At 36.3% G+C, this 19,532-nt stretch overlaps 1 protein-coding gene across 2 annotated transcripts in view; it reads left to right on the top strand.

Moving 5' to 3' along the window:
* The first annotated feature begins 941 nt into the window (after positions 1 to 941).
* LOC140151301 (ras-related protein M-Ras-like) overlaps positions 942 to 19,532 on the top strand; it is a 45,151-nt gene continuing 26,560 nt past the window's right edge. The window contains exons 1-2 of one of the 2 annotated variants that reach the window (XM_072173585.1): positions 942 to 1,094; positions 18,511 to 18,657. The gene's annotated coding sequence lies outside the window, so the exon portion shown is untranslated. The remainder of the gene's footprint in view (positions 1,095 to 18,510; positions 18,658 to 19,532) is intronic. The other variant, XM_072173586.1, reaches the window with a different exon arrangement.

Raw genomic sequence — 19,532 nt, 5'->3', positions numbered from 1 at the left:
CGGCAGGAAAGTATGAAACCAGCATTGCCGTGCAGAGTTATTTAATGTGCACATAAAATTACCTTATATTGACGACAATATGACCCCCCCCCCCCCCCGATCGGGCGTGGTTTAGTATGGTTCATTATTATGAAAGTCCTTGGTCCTTGGCCTTGGCCTCGGAGACAAAAGTCCTTGGCCTCGGAGGGTTGTCCTTGGCCTCGGACACCAAGTCCTTGGCCTTGGCCTTGGCCTCGGACACCAAGTCCTTGGCCTTGGCCTTGGCCTCGGACATGAGGTCCTCGACTACAACACTGGCAAATAACAAGGTAAAGTGAAAGAAACCCTGCTGGTTATTTTGCCGTTTACCACGCAGTTCTATAGGAGGACATAATGTTATATAGGCCTATAATTGAATTATGACATTAGGCCCTAGGGCCTATATGTCGAACTGTGCTCTGCTGACCTACAAACACAACAAATTTGGCTAATTCCATTCAAGTTGGGACATCTGTAAACATTACAAATAGGGCATAGGCCTAGGCCTATGCCAAAAAATCAGGTTTGAAAAAAATGAACCAATTTCATATTATAAGATTGTAGGCCTACATATGACTTTAAATGCTTTTGCAAGCCTGTGAGACCGTTTTTAAAATGTTTTTGTGCCAGCTTTTGGGGAGATGGACTAATGCGCGCGAAATGGATGCTGTTGCATTTATTGATTATTCATTGGTGGGTGTTTTTTTAATTTGACTAGGTAGGGCCTATTATGTTCAGACCCTTCAGGTGATTAAAGCTTGATTTATCACCTCAATATAGTGCGGCCCTGGAGTGCGGCCCTGGTGCATGCCGTCTGAGATACCGCCATCGCGCCACAGCGCCCGCTTCCTTAAACATATTCAATATAGTGAGGTCTGAATGAGGTCATCGCTTTATTTTCATCCTATAAATAGCGATGTGATCGATCTGAGATGTCAATTTGTCAGTCAGCTCATCCAGTTGCTGCTATGCTGGACTGTGTATAAATACAAGCATACTGATACACTGGACTAAAAAATGGAAATTTTGACTACAGGAAAGCCAAAGCTTTAGTTTTCTTGCGGATACGAATAATGGTAAGTTACTATGTAACGGAGGAAGTTGTTGAATTCTCGAAGTGGGTAGTTTATGTAGGTTTTGGAAGCGATCTAAAAATGGGACTATATGAAATGATCATGATTTATTGATTATCATGATCATTCATGATGATGATAGCCATGGCATGATATGATGACAGCTGAAGTGAAGACTTTGCACCATCATCATGCCATGTTGAAGTATAGTCTACATATCTGCACTGAGTGCACTCTACTCTCACCATGCTCACATCCCTGCACTCACTCACTGCAGTCAGTCTGGATCTGGATCTGGTTGAGTTGGCAACTTCAACTAGTAAAAGTCGTACTCTAAACTAAAGTAATATTCAGATTTCCTTTGACAGCATAACCATCGCATATACGCGCGCGACGTCACTCAAGTGCGTGCATTGGACCTTGTGCAAAATAATACGCGCTAGACGGCTAGCAGTAGGCCTACGCTTAATTTGTCAAAGGAAATCTGAATATTACTTTATCGCCAACTTACGGTGGAAATAAGTTGTTAGGTCAGTCATCATCATTTTTGAGTGTCGAGTGAGCAAGTGAGTGAATATTAAGCGCTTTTAACTTTCTTTTATCATGCTTGTTTTATTGTTTACGGTACAGGGGTGGTGCAAACGGTGTATCCCCAGCCCTGTCTGGTGAATTATAGGGATAGGGCAAAGATTTTTTGGCAGGCCAAATTGGCAAAGGGGGGGGGGCATGCATTTTTTGGCAGGTCAAAAGGGGGGGGTCAAGCGATTTTTGGCAGGTCGCAAGGGGGGGGGGGGGGCAAGCAATTTTGTCACAGATATTTTGGGCACCATTTCTATATTACGCCCTAAAAAAGGTGTAGGAAAACGTTAGGAACACATTCAAAAATTTACACACCCAAACCTTCAAATCCTGCCTAAGACCCTGAGCAGGCAGTTCAAACACGTACGGTAGCAGAAGATATCGTGATGATGGTCCCATTTAGTTTCTACGTGCAGCAGGCTATGTCTATGGTGGGTTCGAGACAACTTGACACGGCGAACCGTCAACCAGCTAGTTTTGTTCAGGGTCCATTGTGAATTTGTGTGGACTGCACTGGCTAATGCCGAAATGTACACAATAAATTCCCACCGTAGTGTGATACTGATCCTAGTGATAGACACTCTGTATGATAAAGGATGAATTCAGAATTCACTGAAGACTGCCCCTTGTCAACAGAGAACAAGCCGATCTCGCCTATCTGCTCAATTTAAAGGTTTGGTGGTTCTGAAAACTGAAGACTGCCCCTTGTCTTCAGAAAACAAGCAGACCTCGCCTATCTGCTAAATTTAAAGGTTTGGTGGCTCAGAAAAGATCCCTTCACTGAAGACTGCCCCATACCAGGAATGGCTTGGTCACTCACGGACCGATGATTGCGATAGGGGGATTATTCTTGAATATGATTTTGTGTGTGTCGGAGAAAGGTTTTTTTGTTTTGTTTTTTCATTTTAAGACATGGATTTAGAAAAAAATGCATTTCGCATTTGAATTTTTAGACCTGCTACAAAACAAACATGTTTTTTTGGGGCCTAACACATCTTACATACATTGTAGCAAGGAGTAAAAATAATTTCACCCTTGGTGACAACTCTCTAGTCCAAAGGTTCCCTAGTCCGAATTCTCCTTAGTCCGAACTGGTACCGGTAATCATGCAACCATAAATTTGCTAGTCCGAATTCTGAAAAAGGTTTGCTATCCAAATATCGGGTTCTCTAGTCCGAGGGTTCGCTAGTCCGAATAATAAATAAGGTTCTATAGTCCGAATATAGAATAAGGCTCGCTAACCCTAAATCCTAACCATAACTCTAACCCATATTCTATATTCGGACTAGAGAACCTTCAGATTAGCGAACTTAATTTGGTTTTCAGACCAGAGAACCTTCAGACTAGCGACCCTTCGGACTAGAGAGAAGTCACGTCACCTTTATGTAAATTTTGTGTCTCGAAATTTGCATCATTTACCGTCACAAAAATTGAAAGTGCTCTGAGAAGAAGCCCAATTTTGTTGACACAGAGAGCAGGAGCCAATCTGCAGTCAATTCATTTAGATAGTTTCCCCTTGTGTTGACGCAATAAATTCATCAAAACTAATCATTTCTTCACTCATACTGGTGGGTAGGCCTACCGTATCTTTATTAATCGTCATCTCCAAACGCTTCTGATCACTAAAATGTTATCACTAAAATTAATCCTTTATTGACCATGTGTACATTATGTGTCATTAAAGTTTGTTTATTTTGTAATATACCATCACATCACGTCCGTCACAATTTGTTGATGGATGTGATGTGCGAAAATGATTTTAGTAATGAGAGAATCATTTCCGTCACATGACGGAGAAGATACAGTAGCATCTCTATTCATTGACATCATCTATCTGCTTCACTCATATTGTAATGCCCTGGTTTGACCTTAAAACTGGTATGGAATTGCATAATCTTGGTTATACTCCTTTCCTCTTTACAGGGGTTCAAATTCGCAATCAACTGCGGGAATCTGTTTAGGTTCTCGCAAAGGGTTTTTGCAAGAACCTACGGTTCGCGTGAACGTTATAGTGAAGGGCGATATATTCAAAAATTGTATTCATGGTAGAAATGGAGAAACATTGCCTTTTTCCCAACATTTCGGAATTACATTTTTGGATTAATGAGATTATTAAATCACATTTCTGTTGCAGAAGGGTAAAATATAACACAACATGCGATCTGAGACAGAGACTTGGAAGCTTACGAGAACCAATTTTGGTTCTCCTAGTTTTAATCCAGCGAGAACCTTCAGGAGAACCGGTTCTCTGGTTCTCCTCGAATTTGAATCCCCGAACTTTAGGTAAAAAACAAATGTTAAATGTGCAACACATTTTTGCTATATAGTTGAACTTCGGTGCAATTGTGACAGATGATGACCGTGATGGAGATGACATCAACTGCAGACAAAGCCACAAAAAATGATAAAGATGCTAATATAAAGATCTTTCTTTCTTAATCTGTAAATAAATAAATAGAAAAATCATTTTGAAATGTCTATTTTCCAAACCTCAAATAGGTATCTTACCGAAAAATTACCCTCATTTAACATAAATAATAATTACAAAATTAAATTATGAAAAATAAAACTGGAGACAAATTTTTTAACTTAATCATGTTTTATGTCTTTTATATCATCAACAAATCAATCACTGTTAGGCTGACGAAAAAAAGAAACTCTGTTCTACAGGCGGACAGACGGCCATTTTTTTTTTATATGACCCAAAAAATCACCAAAATCTGTAAATAATTTGCAATTTGAGAAAATACAAAAAAAAAATTTGTTCCTGAAATTTCTGAAATTTGGATCGGCATATATTTGTACAGGAAATTTTTTCCCAAATTTGTTCAAAATCTGGGTCGGTCGGGCCCGTAGAACAGGGTTTTCTTTTTTCGTCGCCTTAGCACACAATGCTGTTATTACTGCTATTACATCCATTGTACCATTAATTACACTTGTTACGAGACTCCACAATGTTTAGGGGTATCAAATTCAAAAAATGACCGTCTCTATCATATTCCAAAAGTCTCCTCTAGTCCCGCTTGGGATATCAAATTCACCTCTAGCCTCCAAAGGGGTATCAAATTGTCTGATTCTGACACAATTACACAAGTTTTACACTAATTAACATTGTACAGTCAAATTCCAATGTAAGTTTAAAAATCTTTGCTTCGCTTCGAAACTTGTGTTCACACATGCATATAAAGACGCCTTGTTGAATTAGTGACATCCGGAGTCGCGATTGCATTAAGGTGGCTTCATCGACTAGATGGTGTCATGCACAGAATTCCTTGAAAATGATATAGGATGGTAAGTTTTAATTTGTCCAAAAAAAAAATTTTTCACTTGTACATATGCACTTTGCCAATTTCTCAAAAAAATAGCCAGACTTTTGAAAAGATTTTACTGAAACTTATTTTTCTCTTCTTTATCAGTTGTAACTTGTATATACCATGATACTGACTCGAGTATAGTCCCACCCCATTTTTGGGTGAACATTTGTGACCGTACAGCACGAATGAGCCGTAAATGTCCTCAATTGTATTCTGAGTTACAGTGTAAAATGGGCATGAAGGTCGTATTCATAGGTACCTCAATTGGGTGCTACGTGTACCTCATTTAATGAGATACACGTAGCACCAAATTGAAATACCTATGAATATGACCTTCATGCCCATTTTACACTGTAACTCAGAATACAATTGAGGACATTTACGGCTCATTCGTATCTGTACGGTCACATTTGTCAAAATTGGGGGGTGGGACTATACTCGAATTTTTTTTAAGTTATTTATTTTTTCAGCTTTGGAGTGTCCCTGGACCTAGAGCTAAATGCTACAATCAAGGAAAAAAGTCTTGGAACGCTTGCGTGTAAATAACGGAAAACTGTCACCCCCTCTCCCCCGTGCAATGTTGAGAACTGCCAATGTCTTCAGCGGTTCCCCAATGTGTTCCAACATTGCTTGATGGGGAGAGGGAAGGGTAAATCATTGTTGTAGATGTCATGTTTCTTCCCAAACACAATATAGGTCATTTCCATGAACATAAGAAATTCTGCACGGAATTTCGACAGAGTGTGCCAAGCGTTCCAAGGACTTTTTTCCTTGATTGTCTCTACCGAATGCAAAATATTTCATCTAAATTTTGTTTTTGTCTCAGTCATAACTCAAAAACGGAATGTCGTATGAGCTTCAAATTTCACACGATTTGAGAGTGGGTTATATACTTTGCAATCATAATAAAATTGTTGATAACGAATTTGGTTTACTTAGGGAGTGGTCACCGAAAACACCCCATATGCTAAATTACACACGTTTCATAATTATGGCTCTAAACTGCTCTAAAAAGTCGTTTTTGTCCATAACTCAAAAACAGAATGTTGTATGAGCTTCATATTGTACCACGATTTGAGAGGGGATTATATGCTTTGCAATCATAATAAAATTGTTGATAAAGAATTTGGTTTATTTAGGAGTGGTCACTGAAAACACCCCATATGCTAAATTACACACTTTTCATAATTATGGCTCTAAACTGCTCTAAAATGTCGATTTTGTCCATAACTCAAAAACAGAATGTTGTATGAGCTTCATATTGCACACGATTAGAGAGTAGATAATATCCTTTTGAATCATAATAAAATTGTTGATAAAAATGTTGAGTTATTTAGGGATTGGTCACTGACAACACCTCCTATGCTAAATGACACAAGTTTTGTAATTATGGCCCTCTTCTGTATGATACTGAGTCAATTTTCGTTTTGTCTCAAAACTCAAAAACACTACAAATGCATTTTTCGTACAATATCACAATGTTTTGCAGCATGTTTCCAAAATGGGTTTTTTAATGTTATTAAAACGTTATGTACCCTTTATGATATAACCTAACGTGTAAAATTTATGTTTTCTCTAAAACTTGTGTTTACTGAGTATAGGCACATCCGAGCGAATCAGAAAGATTATGATGTAACAATTTGAAACAACGCTTTTCTGAATAGTATTTATAACAAAATACGCTTTTATGAGAAAAAAATAAAAGAAAAAAAAACAACAACAATTTAATACACTTAAAGAAAAATATAGACCACCATTGGGACTCAACCATGCACATCAGTCAATAGCCAAAAGGTTAACAGTCGGAGGACTAATCCGCTCATCGCGCTGCCATTGCACAAGCGAAGTAACAAGTTTTGTTCTTTTATAGTAGTCAGGTATCGGGAAAGTGTAAACTTGTATAGTAGAAATGGCAAAAGTGTATCAGTTTACCATAATGACAAAATGTCCAAAATTTTTATGTTTTTGAGGCTGCATCTCATGACGCCACGTTAGTTTAAATTTGCTATACCAATTGAGAATGTTTTAATGCAAAAGGAATGACACCTTGATCTCTTATATGAAATTTGTTAACACTTTACCATTTTGAATTGAAATAAATATATATGTGTATTTCTTTCAATTCAAAATGGTAAAGTGTTAACAAATTTCATATATGAAATCAATGTTTCATTATAATATTCAGAAATGAGTTGTTTATGCGTATTTATTTCAATTCAAATTGGTAAACTTAACTGTTAACAAATTTTATATCATTCCTGTTGCAATAAAACATTTTCAATTGGTATAGCAAATGTAAACGAACGTGACGCTTCTTGAGATGTGGCCTAAAAACATAAAATATCGATTTTGGACCATTTTGTCATTATGGTAAACTGATACATTTTAAGGCTTCTACTATAGGGTGCTTGCATGGAAGATCACAAAGTTCAAACCATCCTAAAGACACGCTCCAGAGGACATGCAAATGCACGGAGTACAATACCAATCACCTGTTTTTTCTGGTTTTGATCAAAGTAATTCTTTGTACTCCATGCATTAGCATATCTTATGGAGCGTGTCTGGAGGATGATTTGAACTCATGACCTTTCGTGCAAGCACTCTATACAAGTTTACACTTTCCCGATACCTGATTACTATAAAAGAACAAAACTTGTTACTTCGATTGCGAAATGGCAGCGTGGCGTGGCGGATTAGTCCTCAGACTGATAACCTTTTGACTATTGACCGATGTGAATGGTTCGAGTCCCAGTGGTGGTCTTTTTTTAAAAAGTATATTCAATTGTGTTTTTTTTTCTTGTTTTTCTCATCGCAAAAGCGTGTCTTAATAGAAATAATATTCAGAAATGAGTTGTTTGAAATTGTTACATCATGATCTTTGTGATTCGCTCGGATATGCCTATACTCAGCATACACAAGTTTTCCAGAAAACATTTATATATGCCTATACTCAGCAAACACAAGTTTTAGACAAAACATTTACATGTTGGGTTATATCATAAAGGGTACAAAATGTTTGAAGTTTTAATAACATTGAAAATATTTTGGAAACATGCTGCAAAACATTGTGATATTGTAAATAAATGTATTTGTAGTGTTTTTTGAGTTACTGAGACAAAAACGAAATTTGACTACAGTAGAGGGCATAATTACTTAAACTTGTGTAATTTAGCATAGGAGGTGTTTTCAGTGACCACTCCTGAATAACCCAACAATTTTATCAAAAATTTTATTATGATTCAAAAGGATATTATCTACTCTCAAATCTGGTGCAATATGAAACTCATACAACATTCTGTTTTTGAGTTATGGACAAAAACGACATTTTAGAGCATTTTAGAGCCATGATTAAGAAACGTGAGTAATTTAGCATAGGGGGGGTTTCCAATGACCACTCCCTAAATAAACCAAATTCTTTATTAACAATTTTATTATGATTACAAAGCATATGATTCACTCTCAAATCGTGTGCAATCTGACGCCCCTACGACATTCCGCTTTTGAGTTATGAGACAAAAACGAAATTTAGATGAAATATTTTGCATTCGGTAGAGACAATCAAGGAAAAAGTCTTGGAACGCTTATGTAAATAACGGAAAACTGTCACCCCTCTCCCCGTGCAATGTTGAGAACTGCCAATGTCTTCAGCGGTTCCCCAATGTGTTCCAACATTGCTTGATGGGGAGAGGGAAGGGTAAATCATTGTTGTAGATGTCATGTTTCTTCCCAAACACAATATAGGTCATTTCCATGAACATAAGAAATTCTGCACGGAATTTCGACAGAGTGTGCCAAGCGTTCCAAGGACTTTTTTCCTTGATTGTAGGATCATTCAATCATGGTTGATTAAAAAAAAATTGTAGGCCTATGTGTTTAGAATACATTTGTACTCATGTCATACTCTATTAATGATTTCAAAATGCATGCAAATTCAATGCATTTTGAAATCATTATTAGAGTATAACATGAGTACAAATTTATTCTAAACACATAGGCCTATAATTTTTCTTTTTTTTTAATCAACCATGAATGATCCTAGCATTTAGTTCTACATGTAGGTCCAGGAACACTCCAAAGCCGAAAAAATAAATAAATAAATAATAACATGGCCTCCTGAAAAGTCAAAGTTTGAGATGTCATTTTCAGAGACCCAGGGGTAATTAAATAAAGATCAATATTAAATTTTAATATATATTTGATGTATAGTTGCACTCTTTGGTTGCTGAGGGCAAGATACACATTTTAAACTTTTTTTGTTTCCCTGTTTTTGTCAGACAGGGCTCCCCAATATTTGGCCCATTTTTTGGACCAAAAAGTAACCATTTTCAAGTCAAGGGGGTGTGGGAAAGGTGGTATTTTTTTCTAGATAAATATTCTTTATCTGTGGGACTAAATATTATTACTTTTCTACATGTACAACATGTAGAATCTTGCATCATCTCGCTCAAAATTGGGTCATTTTGTCATGTATCGGAACACAAAGCTATTTTAGTTCCAACCTCTAGTGGCAAGCAAAGGTGATTGCATGTACATGTAGGTACTGCTAAATAGCATTTTTGTGTTGTATGTACATCATATAGATAGTGTAAAAAGGATTGGTTGTTTGGGGTACTTAGATTTCCAGATTGATCTCCCTTATCAGGCTTTAAATCCTGTGCGTCCCCCAAAATAGCCCAATTTATCATGAATTCAGAACAAAAATGTTTTCCTCTCAGCCACTATGTAAACACAATTTCATTTTTGTAGTTCATATAAATCAAATAAAGACAATGAGTTTGTTGGAATTTTAAGCCCATTTTAGGGGGTCAAAACTCAGAATTTAGTATTCCTAAGACATCCAATCAGCCAGGATCAGTTCCCCGAGTTTAGTACAGGTTTCAACAAGACAATTAGCAGTAAGTTCCTTGTCCAGGGGAATTTTAAGCTAACTCAATTTTTGTCAGGTAAAATGACAAAAATAAATTTCAACTTGTCAAGTACCGGTAATATGATTGTAAAAGAAAATTCTTTTTTTTCTCTTTTAGATTATCTACAATATGGTGTTCTATGGGGTATTTTTAATTAATGGAAAATTAAAGGAGGATTTCGTGATCCTAGCATCCTCTTTTTATGACATTTTTCAGTAGATATCCACGAAAAAAGCTTATTTCCAAAATTTCAGTTGATTCTGATTTTGCGTTTGCGAGTTATGCATGATTATATTATATTACACTGCTCCATAGACAATGTGTTGTAATTTCGTTCTGGTGCACCAGAACGAAATTCAAATTTGTGATATTTTTGCTAAACGAATTAATCTGCAAGAAATATTTGGTACATAAACATTATGTAGCCAGAGGTATCCAGTGGTGTAAAAATCTCAACTTTTTTTTGGGAAAAGTGGGGGGATGAGGCTGTGGATCACGAAATGCCCCTTTAAGACAACAAAATTAGGTTAAGTTGGGACATGTGTAAATATATAAACTACAGTACAATTTATGCCAACAAATCACGCTTGTCATGCTTGACAATTATAAACCAAATTAATTTTGAAAGATTATAAAATTTGCCTAAAAAAAGCAAGAACTTAATATATTGTTTTCTGTAAGGATTGAGCTAATGACCAATCCAAATGACCATTACAGCTGTCTATTAAAACATTAATAAATTGATTCAAATGATGAGTATAGAATGATGAGGAGTGTAATGCAATTTGTTTCATTTTAAAAATATTATCCCAACACAAAATTGTGATATTTCAAAGTAGTCGTGGGTTATCTAAGGGTCAGAGTTTCTGGATAACTTCATATGAAAAGAACGATTTTCAAGTGCATACCACAAAAATAACAAAAAATTGAATTTCAGCAAGACTTGGTACTGCAATACAATTTCAAGAGTAGATATTATTCACTTCTCTTGTTCATTTATGAGTGGCTGGGTAATAAAGCTGGCTATTCATTCCATACAGTGTTTGGATTTTGTCATGTTAACTCAGGTGGAATTCCCTTTGGCTAAAATGCATGCAACTGTGCATTAAAGCTGGAAATCAGAAAATGTGGAGACTAATTTGTATGGAGTTAGCGAGGCATGGAAGATTTTGGCATTGTAAAAGTTGGGGCCCTGACTGAACCTGGACTCCACCATTAGCCTTGTATAGTATGTAATAATATGTGCTAGCACTTCAAGAAACTGATTTTGATTTGAAATATTATTGTTTGCTGCGTGAGGTATAATACTGGAATGTGGATAATTTTAATCTAAGTTTGAAAAGGTTATCACATTGCCGGAATCATGTACAAAAATATTTGCATCTTGCAGGTCATCAAATATGTAGTGAATACAATGTACATTGGAAAATATCTTTTCTTTCCTTCTTTTTCTTTCTTTTCTTTTCTTTTCTTTTCTTTCTTTCTTTCTTTTTCTTTCTTTCTTTCTTTCTTTCTTTCTTTCTTTCTTTCTTTCTTTCTTTCTTTCTTTCTTTCTTTCTTTCTTTCTTTCTTTCTTTCTTTCTTTCTTTCTTTCTTTCTTTCTTTCTTTCTTTCTTTCTTTCTTTCTTTCTTTCTTTCTTTCTTTCTTTCTAGCTTTCTTTCTAGCACTTCAGGAAACTGATTTTGATTTGAAATATTATTGTTTGCTGCGTGAGGTATAATACTGGAATGTGGATAATTTTAATCTAAGTTTGAAAAGGTTATCACATTGCGGGAATCATGTACAAAAATATTTGCATCTTGCAGGTCATCAAATATGTAGTAGTGAATATGTAGTAGTGAATACAATGTACATTGGAAAATGTCTTTTCTGCCCTTCTTTTTTCTTTCTTTCTTTCTTTCTTTCTTTCTTTCTTTCTTTCTTTCTTTCTTTCTTTCTTTATTTCTTTATTTCTTTATTTATTTATTTATTTATTTATTTATTTATTTATTTATTTATTTCTTTCTTTCTTTCTTTCTTTCTTTCTTTCTTTCTTTTCTTTATTTATTTATTTATTTATTTATTTATTTATTTATTTATTTATTTATTTATTTATTTATTTATTTATTTATTTATTTCCTTCCTTCATTCCTTCCTTCCTTCCTTCCTTCCTTCCTTCCTTCCTTCCTTCCTTCCTTCCTTCCTTCCTTCTTTCTCACTCCTTTCTTCCTCTCCTTCATCTTGCCCTTCTTTCTTTCTCTTCGTATAAAATATTCCCTATTTCTAGTTGCTTTGTTCTGTTTGTTTAATACAATGTTATAGAAACCAGCAGTAAACATAATACGCTTGCCTACATAGGTATAGAGACATAGTCTTATTTGTTCTTTGCTTGGATGCATCCAATTAGTTCAGGTATTCAATCCAACAGGTAAATCGTCTGTACACTGTAGGAGAGTTGTCTAATATCATAAACCTATTTGTTGAGGGTAGATTTAAGTTGTTATTATTTTGCAAATATCTTTCGCACTGGCCGACCGATCGCATAAAAAGAACTTGGTCATGCCTGTGTCACACAATGCTATGCAGATTGATTGGCGAATGAGGAGCTAATGTGATGACGATGTGATTCAATTAGCTGATCAAATCCTGACTTCATATTTATGCCATAAACTGCACCAAATCGGGCTGTGCGAAAAGGTCTGTGCGAATAGGTGTAATCTTTGTGATGTCTATTGTTTGTTTCAAAGTCAATGATTTGAAATGAAATTCCTTTCCCATTTCTAAAGTTATTAAAAGTATACTTTGAAATCCCTAAGTTAAACACATATCAACAAAAAAACAACAACAAACAAAGTCCCCTCTTGTTTGAAGGGTCATAACTTTGGACAGGACAAATGTGTAAAAGAAACAGAATAATTAAATGGAAAAATTAACAATTGAATAAAATTTGGTATTACCGGGTAATACTATTACCATCGTACCATTTCTTCTGGGCTTAATACTCACCAATTCTTTAGTAGAAACATGCTGTGGGCCCCAATCAACACATATTTTTGTATCTAGTCTGTGTTACAGACTACTGTACATGTATACCTATATCGTGGAGAGAAACTCAAACTACCGAGTACCACTCAAGGAAACCAGAATGACCTGACCTTGAGGCAAAATCCGTCCAACATTTGTGAGTGCTTTTTACTGTAGGAGCTCCGGCTCAAAGCCCCTCCCCACTTCTCGGTCATGGATTGCAAGGGTCTTTGACAAAGACTAAATTTACCCACGCCATCAAGAATGTCCACTTTTACCCTACGTATGTTTTGCTTTCCTTGGAATGATGTTATCATGCAGGTGTAGCGCTACGTTGCTTTTTGGGGTCCCGGACCCACCAAAATAGAGTTCGGACCCCCTGTTTTTAAATTATCTGCAAGTTCAGGGGTCCCTGCAGACCCCCAGTTTTTCAATCTAGCGCTATTGCAGACATACTATATGTATGCTGCATTTGTGCAACGGGGACTCTGCAAACTCTACTCCGGGCCCCCTACTTTTTACTTTTCTGCAAGTTCAGGGGTCCCTGCGGACACTGGAGTGTTTAGTTCTAGCGCTACCCCTGTTATCATGTGATCTGTACTATTCATATTATACATGTATGTTAGAATTAATTTAGGGCAAAGGATACATGAAACAAAAATCAATCAATCAAATCATTAACCAATTTTGATTTTGTCACATTAATATGAGGCATTTTAACTTTGAACTCCATGCTTGAGCATTCAATTGGTTTAAACCATAATTACTCAGGCATGCATAACCACCCCCAGTAATACTAATTGCTTTATTTCTTTGCTTCTGTTTATGGACATTGTTTTGTTTTTTCTTCGAAGGCTTTTGACCAAGTTGAAAGTGCATTACTTTTACATGTAATGTATGACCACCTGGAAATTACATATGGCCCATTCAAATCAACCAGTCAGTCTTCTTTCTACCAGGGATATGGTAATAGTGGCTTTCAATACTGTTACCAATAGCAGACCTGCCAACTGTCCCTCATTTTGAGCGACTGTCCTTCATTTGGAGTTTACCAAAGTGAAAAAGAGGGACAGTCCTGCTTTCTGAAAATTTCAGTGATGGCAAATTTAAATGTAAGAACAGCAGAAAATGATGCAAATTTTACTTTAAATATTGCTGTAGCATTCTCTTTAGTCTATTGTGATAAATTCAGACCTGTGTGATTTGCTCCATAGTGACGCCCTCAATATTTCTTAAATTTCTACTATTTTGCATGATTGTAATCATCTACACATAAAATCCATATTTTGGGCCATTTTTGATATATATACAATTATTTTTGTAAACAATATAAAAGTAAGTGCCCAATGAATACGGTCATTTTTACTTGCATACAGCTAAAAAACAAAAGAACATGTTTGTTGTTGTTTTGTTTGTTTGTTTTTTTGTTGTTGTTATTTTCAGATGAGCAAACCTCAATCCCTTAGATATCACATGATAAGGCAATATGCCACATTTTTCATAAATTTTCCCATATCTCTGGAAAATGAGGTAACAGTGGTCTAAACCATGGACTGGTTGTGTGTGTTTGGATTTCCTGTCTATATTGTGTTTCCTCAGAGTAAGGTGACTGACCATGTCTAAAGACAAGTTGATTTGAGTCACTGCTGAAATTGTATGCATACATGTATGCGTAACACAAATCCATGCAAAAAATCATGCATCCATAGTCCGCACTGCACAGTAAAAAAAAACCGATTTAGTCCAGCTGAATGGTATGAAACAAAATTTGGGACAAATTTTGCAATTTGTGTGTGCAAAAAATGATAGCTTTGGGGATGAAAAATAAAACAAAAAAATGAAGTGAGGTATCATTTGAAGCCAGTTCAAATTTGACTGTTTTAAATTCTGGATTTGTGATAGTGTACTGATTCTATTTCTGTATGAGCCTACTCAATCAGTTTCGTTGCTAGGGAAGATGAGATTTTCTCATCTTCCCTGATGCTTTTTAAGGTCATGTAATTACTGTTGTCATCATCAGTGCATTTCAATATTGTTTTGTTTCTTTTTTTAGATGTCTGCATTATTTTGATCAAGACAAGTGCATCCAGGCACCAAGAAAACTGTAATTTTCACATTTTGTGAAACTTTATGAAACAATAGGAACAAATAAATACGCTTACAACTGCACAGGAAAATCAATCCACAATTTAAGCAAATTTCTGTAGAAACAGGGGCTCAGTTTTGGTTTATCCTTCCTGTACGTAAGAGAGCAAGAAATGATAATAGGGTTAGGATTTAGGGTTGATTTATCCTTTCTGTAAGAGAGCACAAAATAATAATAGGGTTAGGGTTACGATTTAGGGTTAGGGAAAGGGTTAGGGTAAAGGTTAGGATAAAGGTTAGGTTTAGGGTTAGAATTAGAGTTAGGATTTGTTTTGTGCTTTCTTACACGAAGGATACATCACCTCAGTTTTGTCCAATCTCAAAATGTTGCTGACAAACAGATTTTAAAAACCAATTGTCTGAGAGTGTTTTCACATGGATGTGAATTTAATTGGCTAATATGGATGAGGGAAGATGCAATATGATGGCTAAGTAACAGTGGAGCGTTCTTGGGTTGTTAGTGTGATTTGTCAAAGCTCTTAATTCTGACAGATTAATTCTTGAACACATTAATTTTATTCAAGGTAATTTCTGAAAGTTGTCAGTTTGAAAATTGGAGGTACTAATTGCACTGATGATGATGATGATGATGAATGATGGTGGTGGTGATGGTGGTAGTGGCAGCAGTTAATATTGAAGGCATAAGGGGGATTTTTTGTAATGACAAAGGCATATCTCAACATTAGCAGTGGAAACTTATGTCTTGTAGAAACTGCTGATGGGTTGGCATCGAGGTAGTGGCTAATCTTCTTTTTGAAGCTGGCCTATAGTTTGGTATTTGCAATGTGTTTGGGGAGGGCATTCCAGCAGGACCCTAACAGCAAGTTCAGAAGTATGTTACTGCGTGGAAGCGGCCATTGACCCTGTCATCGCGTATCCAGGAACTACGGGTCACTTACGGCGCACTTGAATGCGCCCTATACGTGTTATTGATCGCATAGGATGCTTGTGCTGGCGACGCGTTCGTTAGCACCCCGGCGACCCCCCGCGTTGCCGTTAGCACCCCATAGCAACTACAAAATAATGCATGCATACTGAGATGTTGATGCGTTTCATGCATGCTTGTCGAAGGGGGGGAGTACATCAACATTTCATACACAAGAAAACAATTCCATGAGTTTTGCTATTTTTATAACAAAATCATAACTAAAAGTGTTGGAAAATACAAGCAAATATAAATGCATCAACCCACAAGAAAAATGAATGTGTCCGAAAGCACTGCACATGTAGTAGGCGGAGTGTGTGCCCGTGCATATATTATATACACAACCAATGCATGGTTCACATTTTTCTAACATTTGCGCTGATTGGTTCTTGCTATCTACTTCATCTTGAGACCACTTAAAACATGTGTTTACCCAGGACCTGTATTTATGTTGAAAAGTGGTTGTCTGATATCATCAATGGACAGAAAGACCAGTGTGGTAATGTCGGTTCGTTAAGGGAAATCATTAGTTTTGTCATCAGTAGTCAGTGACCGGCCAGTAACATTAATTTCTGGAAAAACCATATTAGCACTTTGATGTCTACAGATTTTATTCATTTACTGGATATTGATAATTCTAGTATTTCTATTTTTAAGTAGCTATTAATTAGAGCCTGTGTGATATGACAAGTCCAGTCCAGTGACTATGGCACAAATCCATGCACAAATCGTCTGATTACCACAGGTCCTGAGACTGCCCCTCCCCTCTGATCGCGAAATATTTAGTGACCGCTGCCATTCAAGAGCTGATATTCTGACTGGCATATCTATATAACAGCTCAGAGAGGGTAGGTCATGGTTTTCACATTTTGTTTTTTTATAACAATTTTATTGAGGACTCATATTAATGTCTTATTTTTTTTAAAGAATCACTATTATTCTACTCTATACATTAGGCTGATTCTGAGAAAAACTCTGAATGACCATTCTTGGAACTTTCAACTTCATGTGCAAATGTTTCAAGTCCAGCAGCGTGGTGTCCTCTAAACTTCATTCAAAGTGACAACTTTTGCATTGGGTATTTTGTCACTACTAAGTGCACAAAATGAGTGCACAGAACAATTTTTCTCAGAAATCGGCCTACTATACACGGTTGATTCTAGCAATTTTAGATTTATTTAAAAAAACCTCATTCTGACTCGTCAGGCTTTTAAATGATGAAAAATGAAGGACCTACATGTAAGCAATAAATCACATTTAAAATCAAGCATACAAAAGCCTATGCTATATGTTTATGGATGAATTTCTGCATTTAACAACTGTGTCCGTTTTGCCTTATATGTATCCGGTTATAAAAGGATTACAGTATTTACAACATCCGTGTTGCGATCAATGCCTAGCGGTATTGATGGCCGGGTTTAAAACACAGCATGTACCCAGCATACAGTGATATATCGCATGAGTGTGTCGTTGAGCTGAATCTAAGGATAAATTTCCATTTACTTTGCTTGATTCCACTTGGCTAGATGAACTATATTATGGAGGCATCAAAATTATTCTTGTGAAATAATAAGCTTTGAGATTATGGGAGTATGGTAGTACTTACCGGTACGCCGGTACCATATTTTGTTCTGGGTGAGTGAACTTAAGAAAATGTTACAATATTCACCAATGATATAAATCAAACTCATATTTCAAAGTTTTTTGTATTATTTTATTGTTTTTAGCATGATGCCCATGACAGCCTGACAGCATGTATACATTCTTGCCAGGGAACATTTGGTATTTAATTTAAATTTATTATATTATTTAACCAAGATTACCCCCAATCGGGCATATTTTAACATTTGACCCCATATGACCTATGACCTCGGTTTTTGATCATGCTCCCCTCATGGAGAATTACTTTCACAAGTTTAAAGTCCAATCGGGCGAAGTTTAAACTTTGACCAAATGATGACCATTGCAAGGATTCCACCCATCTAGTTTAAAAGCCCAATCGGACAAAGTTTTTAAACTTTGTCCGATGGATGGATGGTTCAAATGTTAAAACATTTGAACCATCCATGGCCTTTGACCTCCGATTTCAACCAAATGAAAACATCTCTGAAAACTCACTATTTAAAATTGCATACTAATGATTTGTTTAAATATGTTTTTGTCTATAATGTATTATTGTAAAAACGGTAATTAAACTGCTATAAAATTATAAGCATGGTTTGCTGCTGATCACTCCTATAATTCCTTGAACTCTTGTGTGAATTTATGATAATTGGATCAAAACTGACTTAGCCTTTTACACACATACTTGCAACATTAATTTGCTGAATGGCTGAAAAGTGAGACTCATAAATATTAATGTTGACAACATTTCATGAGAAAACCATATTTATTTACTTTATTCTTACAGAATTTTCAACTGGAATTTACCGGTAGCATCCAAAAAGATTCCTAGCCCATATATTAACCTGCATTTTATCTACCCTTAGTCTAATTTGCATATATTATGAATAACTAATTATCCATTATTGTATTTTACTTACAGTGTCATCTCATCTGAGCATCATACAGTTGTTGATAATATTTGACACAATATACCCAATACTGACAAAGACTTACAAGTGTACAATTCTGCCACCTGAGCCTAGACATGATGGGAATAAATACATTGTAAAGTAGACATCAACAGAAGGTATGTATTTTCTTTGAAGCTACTGGTCCAGTGTTTGTGAATTTAAAAACTGCTGTAGCTTCTTTTTGTCTCGCCTGATAAGGCAGGAGACTATATAATCACTTTTCCGTATGTATGTGTGGGGTGCGTAGTGACAAATTTGATTAAAGTTTTGGTTTTCGCCTATTTTCTCGGAGACTAGGTGTCGCACGTGTCTCAAACTTGGTGGGTGGGTGCATCTTGACCCGAGACAAAACCGGTTTGTATTGGTTAGTGGGTCAAGGTCACTGAGGACCTCTAGAGGTCATCTGAGGTCAAATTAGTAAAAACTGTCGTATGGGCATGAAACTTGGTAGGTACAGTCAACATTGAAAGCCAAATTTTTTGAAGGTCATTTCAAGGTCACCAGGGGTCATCTGAGGTCAAATTAGTAAAACTGTCGGATGGGCATGAAACTTGGTGGGTACAGTCAACATTGAAAGCCAAATTTTTGGAAGGTCATTTCGGGGTCACCAGGGGTCATCTGAGGTCAAATTAGTAAAAACTATCGGATGTGCATGAAACTTGGTGGGTACAGTCAACATTTAAAGCCAAATTTTTGGAAGGTCATTTCGAGGTCACCAGGGGTCATCTGAGGTCAAATTAGTAAAAACTGTTGTGTGGGTATGAAACTTAGTGGATACAGTCAACATTTAGAGCCAAAGTTTTTGAAGGTCATTTCAGGGTCACCAGGGGTCAAATTAGTAAAAACTGTTGCATGGGCATGAAACTTGGTGGGCACAGTCACCATCAGCCAGATAATCGTGCCTAGCCGATAACCGCCAAATTCATTTACCTCTACCAAAAGTAATCACAAAAGCAGGCGGTTGCGAAAGCAGGCGAGACTCGTGGTTCGA

Source organism: Amphiura filiformis, chromosome 4, assembly GCF_039555335.1.
Source record: "Amphiura filiformis chromosome 4, Afil_fr2py, whole genome shotgun sequence".
Classification (NCBI taxonomy): domain Eukaryota; kingdom Metazoa; phylum Echinodermata; class Ophiuroidea; order Amphilepidida; family Amphiuridae; genus Amphiura; species Amphiura filiformis.
The sequence above is the reverse complement of the archived record's forward strand: the minus strand, read 5'-3'. Positions and strand labels throughout refer to the sequence as shown.